The 21,000-nt window shown below is 35.8% G+C and overlaps 1 long non-coding RNA gene across 1 annotated transcript in view; it reads right to left on the bottom strand.

The window, feature by feature from the left end:
* LOC138145218 (uncharacterized) overlaps positions 1-19,944 on the bottom strand; it is a 1,102,603-nt gene extending 1,082,659 nt beyond the window's left edge. The window contains exon 1 of the long non-coding RNA XR_011164146.1: positions 19,549-19,944. This is a non-coding gene — a long non-coding RNA (uncharacterized lncRNA). The remainder of the gene's footprint in view (positions 1-19,548) is intronic.
* Between the last annotated feature and the right edge of the window lie 1,056 nt (positions 19,945-21,000).

Genomic DNA, 21,000 nt, shown 5'->3' with positions numbered 1-21,000 from the left:
GTTATAATCAGTGACTGTTATTCTTTTATTTGATTCTTGATTTATGTATTTTTCAATAACATATTATCCTAAAAAATAAATTCACCTTCAATGATCACTATGATTATAAAATTAAATGAATGATTAACTGCTAATGAACTATTATTTATATCTGCTTTGTTCCATAGGAAACACATAGAATATACATACCTATGTATACATACATATATACATACACAAATATGTGTGTGTGTCCAGGGAAGGCATTGAATCCTGATGGGGAAATCCAGGAAAAGTTTCAGTGAATCCTTTGTTCAGCCCACAGTGACACAGGGAGACAGACAGGAGGTCTGCTGTTACTGACAATTGGGTTGATAAGCAGTACACCATGAAGACCACTTCAGAGCCCAGGAAGAGGCTATGCACCAGGGCATAGATCCACACTTGCGCATTATGATGAGAACAAGTGTCAGTTGGCAGTTTTTTGCCCACTGCCCAGTTCCAGTTCACAAATCCAGGATGGAATGGGAAGGGAGACATGCAAAGGGGAGTGATATTCAGGGTAGAGAGTTCTTGAGCTATTTTTTAAAAGGTGCAAGTTCAGAAGTCAGTAGTAGCAACTGGCATGGTTTAGACCTCTAGCTCACAGCAAGGTTTCACTTTCACCATCTTGTCCAAACCAAAGCAAGAATCCCAGACCCAATGAGAGCTTACATTTCTGTCACTTTGAATCAAGAGCTTTCCATCTGATCGAGCCTATTCTTGAGCTCCCGTGATAGCATAATACTCAATACACCCCAAGAATGAACTGAAAAGATCAACCTAAACCTTTCTTTCACTAGCATGGCAGATCTCAGACCTAAAATCAAATCCAAAGTCATGAAGTAGGCTGGAATAATGGGAAAAAAGAGTCCCAACATAACAAGCTATTATGCTGGCAGGTATGCTCACCACATAAGCACAGAAGAGAAAGACTACAAAACCTCTACAGGCAATTTTTCAGAGAAAAATCACAGTTTGGAAACTAACAACTAGAATTCCCGAAAGACATGAAGGAAGAGTTTAAAAAGAGAGAAAATATATTTCTTATGAGTTCAATGAGAATTATTGAGGAAAAATGGAAAAGAAATGAGAAACATGGAAGAATAGAAAGGAAATAAAAAGCTTGACATGAGAAGTACAAAAACTTGCCCAAGCAACAAATTCCCTGAAAAGGAGAATGGACCAAATAAAAGACAATGACTTCATGAATCAGAAAGAGATGTTAAAGTCAAGAGCTAAAGAAGAAAGTATAAGGTATCTCATAACAGTAACAACAACAATAAAATCCTGACTTGTAAAACAGATTAAGGAAGAAAAAATATTGAATCATTGGACTATCTGAATGCCATGAATTTAAAAGAGATTAAAAAAGTAAGAAAAATTATCTGATGATCTCTAATATTCCCTCTAACTCTTAAGATACTGTAATTTTCCTTGAAGGTAAAATAGATCATTTTAACTTACTAAAGATATTAGATTTATGATATCAAAGTTTGAAGCTTCAACATGTATCAGATTGCATGCCACTATGGGGGTGAGGAGGAGGAGAGGGAATGCGAGAAAATTTGAAACTCAAGGGATTGTGGAACTGAATGCTATAAACTAAAAGTAAATAAATAAATACATTTAAAAAAGTTTGTAGTTTCTCTCTGTCTGTCTCTCTTTTGTCATTAGAGCTGATAGTCCCAAGAAAGTGGCTTATCAGAGTGACATGGATATGTATTTCAACCCCAGTGTAACCCTGCTTAGTATCCTATACTATGGGATTTCAACCAAATCATGCAGCATGCTCATCCCCCCGCCAAAATTCAAGAAAGAAAACTAGAACTCATGTTTGTGCCATTCAATTCAGGGACCACCAAACCACTAGTCATTCTTACCTCAACTGCTATAGGGCAAAAGAGTGAATAAAGTGACACCTTCTTGGCCTTGCTATTTTGGTCATATCATGTAACAGTACTACAAAAGAAGATAATATAGAATTGCCTTCATCATAAGACCTTTTATTTTTTTTTATCAGAAAGTCCCTCCAATGATAACAGGCATACTTTTTTTTTCCCTTCCAGATTGCTTTTATGTCCTATTGTCAAATATAATGTTGTATATAAACATGCTTTGGAAAGAAGAATAAAGACCTATTCAAATCAATGGAAGGAATTATTATTATTATTGCTTAGATCCGGAGAGATTTCATATAAAACTTTTTTGTTATTGATATATTTATCTCTCTCTCTCTCTCTCTTTTTGTTGACACCATGAGTTCCTATGTACCATTGCATATATAGAAAAGCTAGGAGCTGGAAAATTTTCAATGTCTACTGTTTTGAGGATCTTTGAAGTTGTCCTAGTCAATTTTTTTTCTTTTAAAGCATTTATCTACTAATTTAAAATCCTCTAGGTCACTTAAGTTCATAGGATTATACATTTTAAATTACAAGCAACCCTTGATGCCTTTTAATCCAATTCCCTTGTTTTACATGTGAAGAAATTAAGGCCCAGAGAAGGGAAGTCTTTTACACAAGTTACACAGGTAATGACAATGGGAATTTGAACTCACATTGCCTGACTTTAAATCTACCACACTTTTTGTTGCACTGCAATACCCAAGTTAATGTATCTACTTTGTTTAAAACAAACAAGTAAACAGAAAAAAAAATAGATACAAGGGTTGGCTTTTTTTTTCATGTCCACCACTGGAAAAAAGGGATAAAAAACTTATATAGAATTTTCCATTCAGTTAGTGCATATTTTAATGCTTGGTAAGAGTATGGTTGCTCCCATAACAAAGCAAAATGTAGTGATTAAAAATTAAATGCTAAGCATTGTTTTGAGAGCTGCTGTTCAGTGCATCTATTGAAAAGCACTTACATACAACTTGAGCTAATATTTTGTTAGTGGCAGAGAGCAATGTGAGTTTCCTATTTGCTTTGCACACGTTGTTAGAAGGGCTATGAACTGTAAACTGTTCAATGTCTGCTGGTCGGGTTTATTTACTCCCATTCCACATGAATTGTCTTCATAAATGTGACTCAGTATTATCTTTATACTGATCCAAAAGTTGTTTCTCACACACAGCAAATAGCCAAGAACCTTGGGGCCTGAAAAATCTCATTCATGTACTGGTATTACTAGGCTAGTTTTAAATCAATCTCAAGATTTAGGAGATTTAGACTTTCATTTTTTTTCTCTTGTGGCTTAAATAATATTGACACTCTTCTCCAATAAAATTATTAAAGCTAGAAGGGCATTTAGAAGAAAACTGCTTTAATCACATCATTTTACTTTGTTTTAAAATGTTTCATTGATGTCTTTGATTTTTATATTTAAGATTTATAAAGCTTCCCCTTGCACTGAGTCCTCATAGTGGCAAAGAAAGATAAAAAAGCAAAAACAGCCAATACAAAGCTGAACCAAAATTTATGATTTCATATTTATCCTGTTAAATTTCATATCATTGTGTATGATACATCTTTTAAAATTCGTATCCTGTTGTCCAGTATGTTGACTCTCCCAATTTTGTGTCATTTGCAAATTTTATAAACAGTCTCATTTGCACTTTGATTGGAAATTAATCCTCATAATCATCAATTTTGATGGCTCTAGGATTGGTAAACATTTTGTGTGTATTATCACATTCGAAGCATCAAATTCTCATTTTATTTTAATTTCATCTTATTCTATTTTCCCCACATATACACAGGAAAGTAAATAAAAGATGTAATTATTTGAGAACTGACCAAAATGCCAACCCAAACAGATAAAATAAAAATGAATTTAAGTTTTTTCCCAAGTTATTGATTGATATACAAATTGAAAATGTAAATGATTTTTATCCTTGGAGTCTTCCATCTTTCTGCCTTAGGTAGGGGGAAATTTTTAATTTTCTGCTCTCTTGGACCTTTGCTGACTTCTCAATTCATCAGATTTCAACTTTCTTTTAGTGATTTTTTTTACATTTGAACTGTAGTCACCGCTTTTATTGACCTTTTCACCTTCCATATTCTTCAGAGGAGGAAACTGAAGCCTGATTTGGACAAGGTCACACAGCTGTTATGTGTTATAACCAAGATTCAAACCGAAGTTTTCTGATTTCAAGCCTTTTGCCAAAAGGAACAACACTATAGTGAGTTGATTAGTCAATCAACAGATATGCATTGAGCGTCATTGTACTAAGAGTTATGGGGAATGCAAAGAGATATAAAATGTAAATTTTGTACTGGAATCACTTGCTATGTAGTTGGCGATAACAGATATAAATATTAAAAGTAATAATGCAAGAATGTGTAAGGGTTAAATTAATAAAACACATAATAAATACAATGAGAAAGATTAGCCCGTAGAATTTCTAAAGTCCTTTATAATTATAAATCATAAAATATATGATCCTGAAAGTTCTGTGAGATATCTAAGTAGGATAATATTACTTTAGACTGACATAGGTTAAAAAGTGGCAGAAATTGAGTCAGACGTTGAAGAATGAGTATAACTGGGTGATTAAAGAGGAGGGGCAAGGCATTCAAAGCTGGCAGATCTTAAAGCATTCAGTCAGCTTTGTACAAAGAGATGTTCTTTTCTCTGTATGGTACCATCAAATCTTCAAACTTCCTCAAAAATGTCTTCCAGTTATCAGAAGGAGAATCAAGAATCAAGAAAGTGGGATCCTCATTGCATGATTGATGATGATGATAAATTTCATAACACTTTAGGGCTGGAAAACACTTTGCATATATCATTGCATATTAAGTTTCTATGTCTTTTTACAGTTTTATTTCTTCTTATTCTAATTTTTGTATATCCATAATGAAGTAGATAATGGATGTAATTATTTGGGGAAATAGTCAAAAAGCCTAAACAAACAGATCTGATAGGTGAAACAGGTATGAATTGAACTAAAAATTTTAGAGTGACTTTTAAAGTCATTTCAGCTTTATGAGAAAAATTCAAAGTCTTCTGCCTCTCTGGCTGAAGGATTCTTCCCTCGTGTGCCATTGGGAATTAGTGGTACCCATAAAGTGCTCTGTGGAACACAGAGGAAAAGAAGTTAAATCCTATGCTTTGTCTGCAGAAACTGATTCCTGACCTCTCTCTTGTTGGATTTAGTAAATGGCAAACTACAAAAGAGCCAACACACTAGGAACTTAGTAAATAGTCAAGTAGTTTGTATATGTATTGTGTATGTGTGTGTTTTTGTTTGTTTCTTGCTTACTTTAGGATGGCAAAAGTCATTTGAGTCCAATAAAAACTCACTTGGAATAAAATTTTGGTTGTCCTATCAATAAAGGAAATATGCACACTCCATACTTGGGCTGAATGGGAATATGACCTTAAATCAGAAGAGGAAGTGGTGAACCCTCGGTTCCTCTTTCTCATTTCCTAAAGCAGACTGTGTTGATGTGCTTTCCTTTCTTTTCAACCAGATGAAAGTCACCTTGCAGATTGGATAAATTATTTTTTCTCCATCAAATCTCTTCATTTCAAATATATTTGGATGCCTAAACCCCCTTTTTCCAAGCTAAATAACCTCAAGGTCTTTCATCTTTCCAAAATGACATGGTTTCCTGAAAAAAAAATCACAATCTTGGCTTGTCCTATTGAATATGGACTCATTTGTCAGCATCCCTCTTATAGGCTTAAACCTAGAGCAAAATGATTTATATGTTTCTGAGCAACAGTACTGTTACATAATGCAGACACTATTCTTCAGTGAAGAGGGCCAACAGTGTGTTGTACCAACTAATACTTGGGATATAAACTCAGATGTCTGTGAGCTGCTTGGAAATGTGAGCTTTAGCTCATTTCCCAGTCACTCCTTCCCTTTAATCTATAAAATGGTGACAATATCAATTACCCTATCTACCTCATATAGTAGTTGTGAGGATCAACTAAGATGGGGTATATTACCAATTTTGAAATAAAGCATGCTATTTTATTATTAATTTCTAGCAATGTTATTGCAATATTTGCTCATAAGTGCTCTTGTGGTCTCTAGGGTTTTGAAAGGATGGAAGTCTAATGATATAAACATCAGTCCTAACTTTACCTTAATGACATATGTGACTGTGGATAAGTAATTTCATTTCCTTGGAGTTCAATTTCACCACCTGCAAATTTAGGGTTTCCAATGAGAAAATCTGCATCTTTTTTTACACTCTAAGGTTGTATGTCTCAGCAAAAATCCTCAGTTATTATGAACCCAAATTCAGTATTTTACATTTGTCCTATTAAATTTTGTATTGGAGTTTGTGACCTATTTCCCCCAACCTAATGTACTCTTTTAAAATCCAATTTTTTTACCTAACATTTTTGAACTACCTCCCAATTTTGTTATTTCCAAATTTTATAAGCATGCCATGTAGGTTTTTGTCCAACTCACTAATTAAAATTCTAAATGACAAAAACTCTACATCATAATATTTTTTTCTTCAAAATATGAGTGGTGCCCTATTTTATTTAAATAAGTTTAATGTGTAGCCAGATACATTTTGGAACAAGAATGCAAAAAGTAAAAATAATTAATTGATAGTATAAAGGTTGCATAGTACACTTCTTACAACAGTCTTTGAAGTAGACCTTGAAAGTGTTATTTTTCATATTTTACAGACAAGGAATTTGAGATAGCATTTAAATGACTCACCAGCCCAAGATTACATAATTAATTCAGTAATTATAAAAACCAGAAATTGTATACCTCTCCAATTTGGACACTCTATTATACTTCCCTGAGCCTCATGCATCTTGCCTTCAATAACAGTGACCCTCCAAACCCCTTAATACCCTTACTGATGCACACTAAGGCCTAGATAGCCCCTATAACTCTTGATTCATCTTGCTTCTTTTCATGTACCTCTGATTTTCATCTATTCCTCAGGGAACAATAATCAAATTAATATTACCTTGTTTGCTGAAAAGTAGGTGAAAATCTATTGTCCTTTCATAGGAATAAAGCTTCAGGGCTGGAAGTAGGCTTAGATTTCATCAAGTCCAACCCCCTCATTTCATATATGAAGAAACTAACTTGCCCATCAAATCACTTGCCTAATAAGTGTCTGAAACAGGTTTTGAATCTAATTCTTCATGATTCCAAGTCCAGCACTTTATGCATCACACCAAGCTTTCTTTATCCATATTACTACCTAAAGATCCCTACTTTGATCACCATGCCCTGAAATGTGTTTTATTGCATTAGTAAGACGTAGGAACTATCTCACTATTTTATTTATTTCCTATGTATCTAACGTAGATCTTGGAACATAGTAGGCAGTCAACAAAAGTCAATAAATATTTGTTGTGTTCCTACTATATGTCAGGCACAATGCTGAGAGATGAGGACACAATGAAAAACAAAAGACAGTCCCTGCCCTCAAGAAGCTCACAATTTCATTGGGGAGACCCAGGGGAAATTCCCATGTACAGGATAAACAGGAAATAGTCAGCACAGGGAAGATATTAGAATTAAGATGGATTAGGCAATTTTTTTTCTGTAGAAAGTGAGATTTTAGTCAGGACTTGGAGAAAGATAGGGAAATGAAGAGTTAAGGGAATATAATATCTTCCCTGTCTATTTATATACCTATGTGGCCATGTATTCACTTTTCCCCTTGGAACAGGAGCTGTGTTCCCAGAGCTAAAGGTACACAGGCATTTCTATCACGCATGTCTTGCTACTTTGAGCTCCAGCCTAGTTCACAACTATGATGCATTCCATGCTGAATCACATAGGCTTTCACACCTTTTGGCACCGAGCAGATTAGGCACTAAGTCACATGGGTTGTGATGCCTTCTGGCTCTGAACCTTTTAGTTCAGTATTATATATGCTAGGAGGTTGGTATTTTATTTTGGAGCTCACTCATGGAAAAATGTTTCTTTGTGATTTGTCCAGATGAGACTCTGGGCAACCATTGTTAAGGGACCCCCCGGCTTTGTGAACCCAGATGTTGGTGCTCCCTGGTCTGGTGATTATGTATCTTTTACTCTGTTTAGACAGTTGGAGCCTTGTCTATTGGATTCTTTCTTACATACTCACTTCTCTCTACTTACCTACTTACATATCTTTCTCATTGTTTAATTAAAGTAAGATTACTAACCCCATTTGAAGCTGTCTTTCCTTTAGAAAAGCAGATCAAGAACCTGTGTTAGAAGCCTTCCTGTGTGCTGGTGTTATTGTTCTTACACTCCCACAGCAGCTGCTAGTAGCATAGAAGAGGAAGAAATAAGAGATGGGACATTCCATTCACGATGTACAGCCAGAACATTCCATTAGTGAAAATGTTGGACATAGAATATTTTATAGGAGAAATAGCAAGAAGGAACTGGATTGAGGAGTGTGAGGGCATGTATAAGATTTAAGAAAACTGGAAAGGTGTGTTTCTGTGTGTGTGTGTGTGTGTGTATGTGTGTGTGTTGGGAGGGGGAGGGGATTAGGTAACAGTAGCTTTGAATGTTAATATAGGAATCTACATTTGATCCAAGAGGTGAAAAGGAACCGCTTGAGTTTATTGACATGGTTGGACTTGAACTTTAGGAAAATCACTTTAGTAGCTAAATGGAGAACACATTGTAATGGAGAGAGAATAGTGGCAGGCAAACCCATCATCAGCAAGCTAGAGCAATTTCACAAGTTATGAGGAGATGACCTGCACCAGGGTGATGGCAGTATCAGAGGAGAGAAGTGAACATATCTGAGGGATGTTACAAAGGCAAAATTAGTAAGCATTGGCAATAGATTGGATACTGGGGGTAAGAGTGTGAGGAGATGAAGGCAATACTTAAGTTGCATTCCTGGAGAACTAGGAGGGTAGTCATATCTTGATAATAATAGAGAAGTTTGGAAGGGGGAGTGTTTGGAGAAAGATGAGTTCAGTTTTAAACATGTTGAGTTTAAATGTCTATATGGCATCCAGTTCAAGATATCTGATAGGCAGACTGGAGGTCATCAGAAAGGTTGGCACTGTACAGGTATATACACATAGAATATAATTATACTTGGTAATGTAATCACTAAATGAAGTACAATGGAGGGAGAAGAAAAAAATGGTTCAGGACAGAGTTTTAGGGACTCTGGTGGTTAGCAACTATAACTTGGATGAAGTCCAAAGAGACTGAAAAGGAACACTGAGAAAAGAAGAAAGAGGAACAGGAGAGTATAGAATCCCAAAAACCTAGAGAGAACAGAATGTCAAAAAGACGACTGACAGCATCACAAGCTACAGAGAGGTCAAGAAGGATGAGAACTGACAAAGGGTCATTGAATTTGGTAATTGAAGAGATCGTTGGCAATCTTAGAGAGAGTAGTTTCAGTTGAATAATGAGATAGAAGCCAGACTCTAAAGAGTTAAGAAGAAAGTAAGAGGAAGAAAAGGCACTATTATAGACATTCTTCTTAAGGAGTTTAGCCACAAAAGGCAGAAAAGATATGGGATGATAATTAGCAGGGATGATTGGTCAAGTAAGGGATTTTTGAGGGACATGCTTGTGTTTACAGGCAGTAAGGAAGCAGACCTTAGACAGAGAGATTGAAGATAAGTGAGAAAACAGATTAAAAGGGTACCATTTGCTGGAGAAAACAGGGTGGAATAGGATCACTTGGGCATTAATTAGAAGCTGACCCTTCATTATGTGACAGAGGTGAGGAAGCAAAAAGTGGCATTCTGCCACAAATCTGGGTGATGTGAGATAAGGAAGGGAGAAGAGGGACTTAGCAACTATTCTCAATTTTTTTTTTCAGTAACATATGAAGAAAGGTTCAGTAAATATTAGAATAGGGTGGAGGGAAGAAAAACCACAGGAATTTTGAGGCAAGATAAAAAAAATTGGAAAAGCTGCAGTGGTGAGTGGGGTGGTAAGTTAACCGCAGAGATATATGAAAGAATTGTCTAGCAGTACTGAAGGCCCAGTGGAGGTATAGTGGACCCAGTCTGGGCAGTTGTATGATTTTTCTCCACCTTTGCCCAACAGTTCATGCATAGAAACAAAGGCAGCAGAGGGTAATTCTCTAAAGCTGAAGCTTCACAGGGTGCAATCAGTCATATGATAAAGGGGATAGGTACCCAACAGAAGAGGGCTGTGTTGAACTAGTTCACCAAAGGATTAATACTTGGGAAGGAGAAGAGTGTAGCTGGGTATAAGAGAGTGGAGTGTGGCTGAAGAACAGGGCTTAGTTTTGAAAGGCAAAGGGAGAAGTGGCAAGCCAACTGACAGTGATTAGACAAGAAATTTCAGAGTTTTTAAATGGAGAAGGTGCATTCCTAGATGAAGGTGAGAACAAGAGTATGACTATCTTTGCGTGTAGCTGAGGTGAGGGGAAGGACAAGGTCCTAGAAAACAGGTAGAGGACCTGAATGGTGAGTGTATTTGATGGAAAGTAAATATATATGATAAAGTTACATACTATGGGAACATAAGTAAAGGAAGACAAAAAGACTAAGCCACATTCTGATCTCAGTGTGGAAGGAAAGTAAGTATTTTAGGGATCTATAAACAACAGTTGCAGGGGTGGGCAACCTGTGGGGAACCCCTTAATAAAAGGATTTGTTGCGTGAAGTTTGGATTCAGTTAAAGGGTGAGGACCTAGAGGGCCACATGTGGCCATAAGGCTGCAGGTTCCCCACCCCTGGAACTTAAGAGGATTTTGAACTGTGCATTCTCTTAGATCTAACAATCCCACTACTAGGTCTGTTCCCCAAAGAGATAAAAGGCAAAGAGGGAGGATCTATTTGTACAAAACTATTTATAGCAGCTTTTTTGTAGGGGCAAAGAACTGGAAATTGAGATGTCTGTCAATCGTGGAATGGTTGAACAAGTTGTGGTATATGACTGTACTGGTATATTGCTATGTTATAAGAAATGATAAGCAGGCTGAGTTAAAAAACCAAACCAAACCAAACCAAACCCAGAAGGCCTTTTAAGAATTGATGCAAATTCAAGTGAGTAGAACCAGAAGAACGGGGTACCCAGTAATAGCAATACTCTACGATGATCAATTGCGAATAACAGCTATTCTCAGCCATAAAACGATCCAAGACAATTCCAAAGGACTCATGATGAAAAATGCTATTGACCTCCAGAGAAAAAATTGATGGTGTCTGAATGCAGGTCAAAGCACACTATTTTTCACTTTCTGTATTTTTTTTCCTTGTTTCCCACCACTTTAAGTTTGCTTCTCTTTTTACAATATGACTAATACAGCAATGTGTTTTACATGAGTAAGGTGTATAACCTATATCAAATTGCTTACCATCTCAGGGAGGGGGTGGAGTGAGACAAGAGAGAGAAAATTTGGAACTCAAAATTTAAAAAAAAATGAATGTTAAAAATTTTCTCTACATGTGACTAGGGAAATATTATTATTATTTTTTTTTAAAGATTTTGATTTGAATGTTAGAAGGTGCTTAATATGAGTGTTTATTGTTTGATTGTCTATGCCACACTACAAATGGAAGAATTTGGAAAAAAAAGAATAAATTGGGAATCTAGGAAAAATGAAAATTAAGAAATTATTGTAGGTCATAGACTGTAGCAGGTCAGAAATCTGAGAGAGGGACCCACAAAGGTCAATGGGAATAACATAATGTGAACATGGACCTTATACCTATGTGAGCTTTGGGCCAAGTCAGAAGTTGATTATTGATTTTGTTGCTGTTGTGGCAAGAACCCTATCCAGCATATGAGCAGCTCTGAGTAGGTACAGGGGACAGCTAAGAGGTAATACCTCATCCAAACAGGAAGTGAAGGTATGGGAGTTGAATTCACATTCTGATATTTATCTGTAGGCAAAGAGCAATTCTGGTGCTATTTGTACACAGCTTCTTTCTCAAATGTACTTCAATTTCCAACAGGCCTAAGATGAGTAATGTGTCCATAATTCACCAATACAACTGAGACTCACCTCTAAGTCTTCTCAGTTCTTGAGTGTGAGTGTATTTGTGTGTTTATGCATATATGTGAGGACATGCATTGTGTGAATGTATACATGTGAATATATGCATATGGGTGGCAGTGCTCATGTGTGAGCATACTCTATGTGTATGTTTATGCATGTCTATCTGTGAGGATATGCATGCATGAATATATGCAAGTGCATGTGAGTGCAAGCATGTGTGTATGTATGTGTCTGTGTGGCATGTGTGTGCTTAATTGTTTTAAAATGGAGATATAATTTATGGGTCACCTGTAGCTCTACTATAAGATAAATAAGTTGTTGGCAAGACTCAGAGCCTGAACCACAAATTGCCTTTTCATCGCCTAAAGTTATTAATATCCTCTCTTGTTCATTGATTATTTGGGGTTTTATTTATTCTTGGAATGTTTGACCACACGTATTTTTAGTCCATGTTAAAAGCTCCAAGAAAATAGACCTGCTTATTTTTTATGGTTTACTCTGCCTCCCTGACTCCATAGTTCTTCTAAATCCTCTAGTATTCTCTCATCAGTGAAATCTCAGGAGAGATGGAGAAACTGGAGAATTCTTCTTTCCTTTTTTATTTTTACAATTTCAAGACATACTTAATTTAAAAAAATTTTTGGATTGAAGTCTTCTGTTTTTATGTAACTATTATTTCCCTGAGCATTCCTCTCTCTTTCTGAGGAACCAGACTATATAACATAGCTATCTTTGTAACTATTTTATATGAAATAAATATAAAACATGATATAATATTAATAATGCAATATTATCATGTCATAGTAATTGTTATATTATAACTAAAATATTAACATTTATTATATAACTAAAATAGTATTTTCAAAGATGCAAAAGAGAGAGGAAAATAAGCATAACCATATACTTGAAGAGTCTGGAAGTATGTACAATTTGAAACATTCATGGACCTCCTGTCTCTGCAAAATGTTGAGGTGAGAGTGTCTTGTCACATCTCTTCTTTCAAACTGTGCTTTTAATAGATAGAGAGATAGATGATAAATAGATGATAGATAGATAGATGATAGATGATAGATAGATAGATGATAGATGATAGATAGATAGATAGGTAGATAGATAGTAGATAGATTAGATATAGATAGGCAGCAGCTTCCAATTTTGATTTGTGTATCTGGTGGTTTATACTGTTGTAGTCACTGTGTATATTATTTTCTTGGCTCTATTTATTTCTCTCTGCATAAATACTCAATGTTATAATTTGGTCACTAATAGAAGTTGATATTTAAACCCCAATATTCTCACTTGCACTTCCATATTAATTACACTAATAAAAACAAATATTTAAGTTCCTCATGGAAGATGACAAAGATAATAGATATTAATCCAATTTTATAAATAAATAAAATAAGTTTCAGCAAAGTTTAATGTCTTACCCATGGTCATACATTAAGTAAGCTGTAGAACTTGGAATAGAACCCGAGTCTTTTTAGACTTAAAAATGCTTTAAAAAACATCTACTCTACAATATCTGTCAAGTATCCATTTTGTGTTCTGTAGTATGTTAGGCTTCTCACATTTCTTTTGTCCCTCTCAGTCTCTGCAGTTTGCCTGGTATAGCATTAGAAAAGACTGCTTTATGGATGAGATTTAATTGGTTGCCACTTAATTTGAGGCATCCTTGGAATTCTCTCCCACTGAAGAATATATAATCTAGTGTTACCTGAAATTCCACCATTAAGGATTCTAGGTCAAGTATTAACATCTCCCTGTGTTCTTCTATTAAGCCACAGATATCTATGGGAAAAATGACGCTAACAACTTAATATAAACACATTAGATTGCTTTTCTTCAAGAAAGGAGAGTTTGGTGTAGCATGAAAATGTTCTATCTAGTGTTGAGTGAAAATGGAAAAAGGATGCAGAAAAGGTAGATAAAGTATACCAAACACAAGCTTCGATTCAGTTTTTTTTTTAATAAGGTTGTCCTAATATTAAGCACACGATAGGCACTTAGTATAGAACTTCTGGTTGATTGAGTGAATTAATGATATTGATATTTATTAAGTATTATATAGCAAACATTTTGCTAAGTTGTATTTCTATAAATAAAAAACACCGAGCCAGCCCATACTCAGAAGGAGATCACATTCTAATTGAGAGAGAAAGCGTATAAAAGGATGTGAATCTTTAGAACAGGTAGAAAGTCCAAGAAGTCCCAAGAATGCAACAGTGAGTAGATGCCAAAGACCAGTGATCCTCAGGTTACATAGCTTGTTAAGATGATGTTGAAGTGGGGTGGGGGGCGGGGTGCAAAGGGGAACTTCAGAGCATAGAGTCAGGCAGATAATAAGATTTGATGAATCTCCCAACTCATCAGAAGGAATGATTTTTTGACTCCCAACTCATCCATAACCTGTGAGCAAACAAACAGCCTTGGAAAAGAGGAAGGAAGGGTAGTAGAATAGTTACTCCAACTACCTTAGACTTTACTAATGGGTTCAGTAAGAAAGAAACATGAAACATTCTTGTGATAAAAATGGAGAAATTAAATTAGACTGAACTAGACTACAATGTTACATAGAAATAGAAGGAACATTGAAGGTCATAACAGATTGATTAACTTATTAATTCACTTGAATCAGTTATTATTTGATGAAATGTATCAAATAGCAGAGTTAATCACTTTGTTCTCACCATTTATATTTCTGTACAAACAGTTCTTGGTTAATTCTGCTCAGTTTTCAGCCTCCCCTTTATCCATTTGGACCCTTTGATTTTCAGACTCTAAGTCTATTAGTTCTTTCATGATGATTTCTCTTTGTTTCTTATCCTATGCATTATTTCTTTGATAATACCCTAGTTTGAATAAATATAGCTTTATAACTTTATACTTTATAACTTTATATATAAATATGTTTATATTATATATAAATATTTAACTTTATAACTATAGTTTATAACTTTATACAGAGTGCTCTGTTAATCATGTGACCATGCAGAAAGATGTGACATGTCATAAATTCCATTGGACCATAATTGAAATGAAAAAAAAAATATTACCTTATTTGAAGCCTTTTCTCCAACTACATGAACAAAATGGCTAGATCAGATGATCTCTAAGGATCCTCCTAGCTCCAAAATTCTAAGAATCAAAGAAAAGTATTTGATTTTTTTCTCCACTTGACCTGAGAGGTCAGAATTAGAAATAATAAAATAATAAAAGGAAATGTGTCTAATAAGAACTGCCTGAAGCTGACAGTTTAGCCAATAGAAAGTGAAGTCTCTATAATTCTTTTTAGGTCCTATTCATTCATAGTAGAGCTCCTTTTCATCACTAAATTAATATCAATTTTCTTGGTCAACCAAAACTATGAGCAATGACCAAAGTCATCATACTCATGCAAACACACATATATATACATGCATGTATATATATATATATATACAGACACATATGTGCATACACACAAACACGCACATATGATCTCCCACCAAGAAGTAGAGGCATTGGAAATAAAGTTTACACACTCTAGAGACAGGGAAGAGAAAGGAAATTATTTAGTATTTTCAGGGAATGTAGACACATTTTTGGGCAATTTTCTTTAGAGGATCTCTGTATAGCCCTATAGCAGCAAGCACCCCGGCATATACAGGGTGGCTGCCAACACAGGTTCTTAGATCTGATTTTCTAAAGGAAAACAACTCAAAATGGGTTAACAATCTTTTTTTTTTTTTAAAGCAATTGGGGTTAAGTAACTTGCTCAAGGTTACAAGACCAGTTATTTTGTGTGGGTGTTAAGTATCTGAGGCTGGAACCAATCCCAGGTCTCCCAACACTGGGGCAGGAGCTCTTACTCACTGCACCACCTGGCCTCCCCTGGGTTAACAATCTTGCTTTAGTCAATCAAACATATCATTTACCTAGTTCAGAGGAAAAAATAAGCACCCCGGACTTCAGAGTATACAGACAGATTACACTGAAGTTACAAGAAGACAAAGAAACATTTTAAGCAGGCAGGCTTCCAGCTGTCTGACCATTACATATATACCTAGTCAGTTACCAGAGAGGGAAGCATCATTTTCAAAGCCAGGGGGCTCAATGGCTGCCCAGAGTCTCATCTGGTCAAATCACACAACACTTCTCAAAGTGAGCCCACAAACAAAGCCTCACATTAGGGATTATATAGCCTTCTCCTGACTCAGAGAATGTAACAACCCTCTTGACCCACTATCCAATCAAAAAGCATCTCCTGAAATACAAGCCTCCCATCACAGGCTCCAGGTACACTTAAGCCTATCAAAGGGCCTAGGGGCAGGGAAGATCTTAAATTCACAGTCCCCTAACAGGCCCATAGATCAGAGATAGGATCACATCATATTAAGCTAGGTGGTATAGTAGATAGAGTGCCAGAGCTAGAGGAAAGAAGACCTGAGTTCAAATCTGATCTTTAGCTGTGTGACTCTAGGCAAGTACTTTACTTCTTTTGGTTTCTTTTTCCTAATCTGTAAAATAAGGATAATAATAAAACTTTCTCCTAGGTTTGTTGTGAGGATAAAATGAGATATTTGTACAGTTTTTTGTAAATATTAAAATACTGTAGAAATGTTGTTGTTATTTTTATTATAAATAATACTATGTTGATTTGTATAATTGATGGAAAGGGACATAGAATAAGTATGTTTGAAGGGGAGAGGAATGGGTATTTCTATGAAAGGCAGGGCTACTTGGGGCATTGATGTGAGAGAGCTTGGACAGTTAGCAGACAACATATAAACTCTAGTGGGAAAAGAACTTTGAATGAGAGGTGGGAAGGCATCAAAGAAAAATTCCTCCTACCTTATTTTTTTTAAGGGTAACACTGATCAAATCATGTCATTTTTTTTGCAAGAGAGTGGCCAGAGAAGGACAGATTTGACCTCCTCTCTTTCTTTCTATTCTGACAAAAGAAAGCGACTCTTTTTCTGTCAGTGACTGAGCTTGTGAGACTCTCTGAGTAAGCTTTGCCTATGAAGGAGGTAGAAAGCTCTGAAATTTCCTGTCCCAGGCTGACTTGCCCTGAGGCCTATTTAATAAAAATGTGTCTTACAGCAAATTGCCCCTGTTTCTTCTTTTTCCCCAAGATCCCTTCCGACATCATATGACCAAAGGGCTAAGGCTGAGGTCTCATGTAATTATATTTCTGGGAATTACAGGTGTAACATGTCATCATTTGTTGAGCTCTCTTATGAGAAAAAAAGAGAGTAAAAGTATCTATATATTGTGGAGCTTTTCCCCGAGGTCATATTCTTTTCCTTGAGAAGGGAAAGTGACAAGAACTAAGCAGAAACTGTTGAGTTGGAGAAGAACTGAACAAGGGAAGAAGTGGAATAATTCTCAAATATGTAGAAAATCTGGTAATAAATCAGACAGGCATAATTTTCTATAAATTATGAACAATATCAAACAATCGAGTGGCATTTGTATGTAATGTGCCCTTGAAGAAAGGGAGTCAGGGCCTCCTGAGAGTAGCCTGAATCACTCAGGCTACAGAGACCCAGATTTGAAATATCATCAATTTGCTTCACGGTCTTTTTATACATGTCAGGGAATATGTCAGGACAAAGACTTCCTAGGCCTACATTCCTGGTTCTTTGTTTCCAGGTCCCCGGGTAAGTGTTTGCTTTCAGAAAAACATTCAAAGTTGGTGCCAGGCTGGGCTGCTTGCCCCAAGAGTGAGAAATGAGAGCCAGGAGTTCTCTGAGCCTAGGAAAAGCTCAGGAAACCAATAAAAAACTGTGAAGAGGATTCATTTACTAAGTAGTATGTGAAAACACTCTTTCCTCTGCTCACTGTATCCTATACATTAAGGTCCAAATGCATAGCTTGGCTTTCATGAGAATCTCCAATCTGGACCCAGCTTTCTTTCTCACTGCATACATACTCAAACCATCAGGTGCAAACAGTGCCTTGATTGTCTCACCCAAGTGTGTTTGGTTCTTTAGTTCTCTTGCCTTTCCTCGAGTTGTTCAGACCTTCACTTCTTTTCTGTCCAGATAAATCCATCCATTAATCATCAAACATTTATTAAGTGACTACCGAATTCCAGTACTGGTGCTAAGCATTGGGGATTCCAAGACCAAAGTGAAACAGTGCTTTAGAGGAGATCATATACACATACACATACACCCACAATATACACATACATACATACATGAATATATATATATATATATACATGTGCACACATATATGTGCAGATATATACACTTACACACATGCATATATAGAAGTAAAATTTCATTGGGATGGGGTGGGGTTCTTGATAAGGAGCTTCCTCCCTGTATGTAGGTCAACATCTTCTCTGTAACTTCCAGACTTAGAAAATTACTTAGAATGCTGACACTTTAAGTGACTTGACAAGGGTCACATAGTGAGGATGGGTCAGAGACAAGACTTGAACTTTGGTAATCTCAATTTCAAGCTAGCTTGTTATCAACTTTACCAGTGGTGTCAGACTCAAATATCAATGGGGGCTACTAAATCAGAATAAGTATATCTGATGCCACATATTGAGTCAGAAAATGGCATAATAACATTATCTATCTTCTATTGTATTTTATTTATTATTTGGTAAGTATTTCCTAATTGCATTTTAATCTGGCGCAGATGGACCTGGGAGTGTTGCAGATACAATGCATGGTACCTTACTTGATACCCCTTCACTATTCTACATTGACTTTTTTGTTTACCTTCACTTTCTTTTTACCCCCAATTTAATTTTAAATTTTTAGTTTTCAACATTCATTTCCACAAGATTATGAGTTACAAAATTTTCTCTCCATCTTTCCCCTAGCCCCCCTCCAAAATAGCAAGGGTACTAAATACCCCTTCCCCCAATCTGTTCTTTCTTATATACCCCCATACTCCCCTAACTTTCTAGCAGGGCAAGATGGATTTCAATACCCCAGTGCCTGCATATCTTATTTCCCAGTTGCATGTAATAAAAACACAACAAATTTTTAAACATTTGTTTTTAAAACTTTGAGTTCCAGATTCTTTCCCTTCTTCCCTCCTCTGGGAAGATAAGCAATTCAATACAGGTTGTACATGTGTAGTTACACAAAACATTTCCATAGTAATTAAAGACTACTATGTGAAAGACTAAGTATATTTCCCTCCATCCTATCCTACCCCCCCCACTTATTCCATTTTCTCCTTTGACCCTGTTCCTTTTAAAAAAAAGTGTTTGCTTCTAACTATCCTCTCCCTCAATCTGCCCTCCCTTCTATCATCCCCCCTCTTATGCCCTTCCCGCCTATTTTCCTGTAGGGTAAGATACCCAGTTTACCTTAACTTTCAACTAAATTTCAAGCCTTTACAACTAGATTCTAAGCATCCTGGATGACAGTCCTGAATAGAGTATGAGAGTGAATAGAGAAACAGAAATACAGTAACCTCTCCTCATAGGTCTAATAATCTGCTGTGTTAAGATGTATATGCTTTTAGGTCCAACCTAAATATCAGATTTGCATTGGGAAGGTGTAGCAGCAAGCACCCCAAGCGTCCTCAGGGTTTGCAGCTACCACAGGTTCTTGGATCTGCTTTGTTAAAGGAAAGCAACTCAAAATGGGTTAACAAGCTTACTTTAATCAGTCAGACATATATCGTTTACCTTGTTCAGGAGAAAAGGTCAGCACCCTGAACCTCAAAGTATACAGGCATAATTATCAAGACAGAAACATCAAGTAGACAGATTTCTAAACTGTCCAACCATTACATCCATACCGAGTCAACATCTGGGTTTCCACATTCTGGGTTTTTCAAAGCCGGGGGACTCTCAACAACGGCTTCCCAGAATTCAGATCAAATCACAGAACACTTCTCAAAGTGAGTCCCAAAACAAAGCTACACATCAGTGCTTATATAGCCTTCTCCTGGCTCAGAGAATGTAACAACCTTTTTGACCCACTGGCCAATCAAAAAGTATCTTCTGAAAAACAAGCCTCCCTCCCCAGGCTTCTGGTGCACTTTAGCCTAGGGGCAGGGAAGATCTTTAAAATTTACATTCGCATTACAGAAGGATAGAATTTGAAACCATATTGTGGGCAATAAAGAATATATGTTAAATGATGATATTTTTTGAAAAGGAGATTATAATCCAGAATGGTATTGATGGGGGTTTTCCTAAAAGTTACTTATTTTATTTTAATAACTTCGGTAAGTGAGTGGGAAAGAGCTGATAATACATAAATGGGTAGAAAATAGAGGTGGTCTCAGATGACCATATGATCTGAAAAAATTGTTCACCCTTAACTACAAAATCAAAGAAGTTTTGATTTTTCAAAAGTTTGTCCTGTTTTAGGCAGTAAATAAATCTAAAAAGAAAACTGGAAGCAATTTTTCCATAGGGAGTTTCCAATAGAAAGAGATATAGTATAAGTAATTATATTATATTAATCATACTTATATTTTATTATTTATTTAATTATATATTTATATATAATACATATTAATATATAATAATATATAATTTTATTAGCCATAATAATAATAAATAATAATAATAGCTAGAATTTATATAGCATTTTAAGGTTTGCAAAGCCCTTTAAATATCTTATTTTATTTTCAAAAAACCCCTAAGATATAGGTGTTATTTTCCCTTTCTTACAAATTGGGAAACTAAAGGACACAGATCTTAAGGGATTTTCCCATGGTCATACAGTTAGTAAATGTCTGAGGCCAGATTTGAATTACAGGTCCACTGTTCTATCCACTGTGCCACCTAGCTGGAAAGTTATCTCTTAGCTAAAGTTGGGTTATTTAAGAATTAGCAATAGACATTTGAATCATTTGCATCTGTATCTTTTGTGGGGGGGGGGGGAAGCCCAACAGAATCAACAACAGCATTAAATCATAAAAATATAAAAAAACCCTATATTTATGAAATGTTGCTATACTGAATTCTCATAAGCTCTCTACTGTGTGGAATGAAAAGTTCTTAAAATTTAGAGACCTGGCAAGAGGAAAGCAAAACCATGCTAAAACAGGAGGAGGTACATAAAGTCCTCTTCATCTTGTTGTTGAAGTTGTACTGGAGATGTACTTGATAACCTGACAGAATAGG

The sequence above is a fragment of the Petaurus breviceps genome, unplaced genomic scaffold (genome assembly GCF_028583685.1).
Source record: "Petaurus breviceps papuanus isolate PSGF00001 unplaced genomic scaffold, PetGlider_PUasm1.0 90731, whole genome shotgun sequence".
In the NCBI taxonomy this organism is placed as follows: Eukaryota; Metazoa; Chordata; class Mammalia; order Diprotodontia; family Petauridae; genus Petaurus; species Petaurus breviceps.
This window is presented reverse-complemented; position numbering and strand designations above follow the sequence as displayed.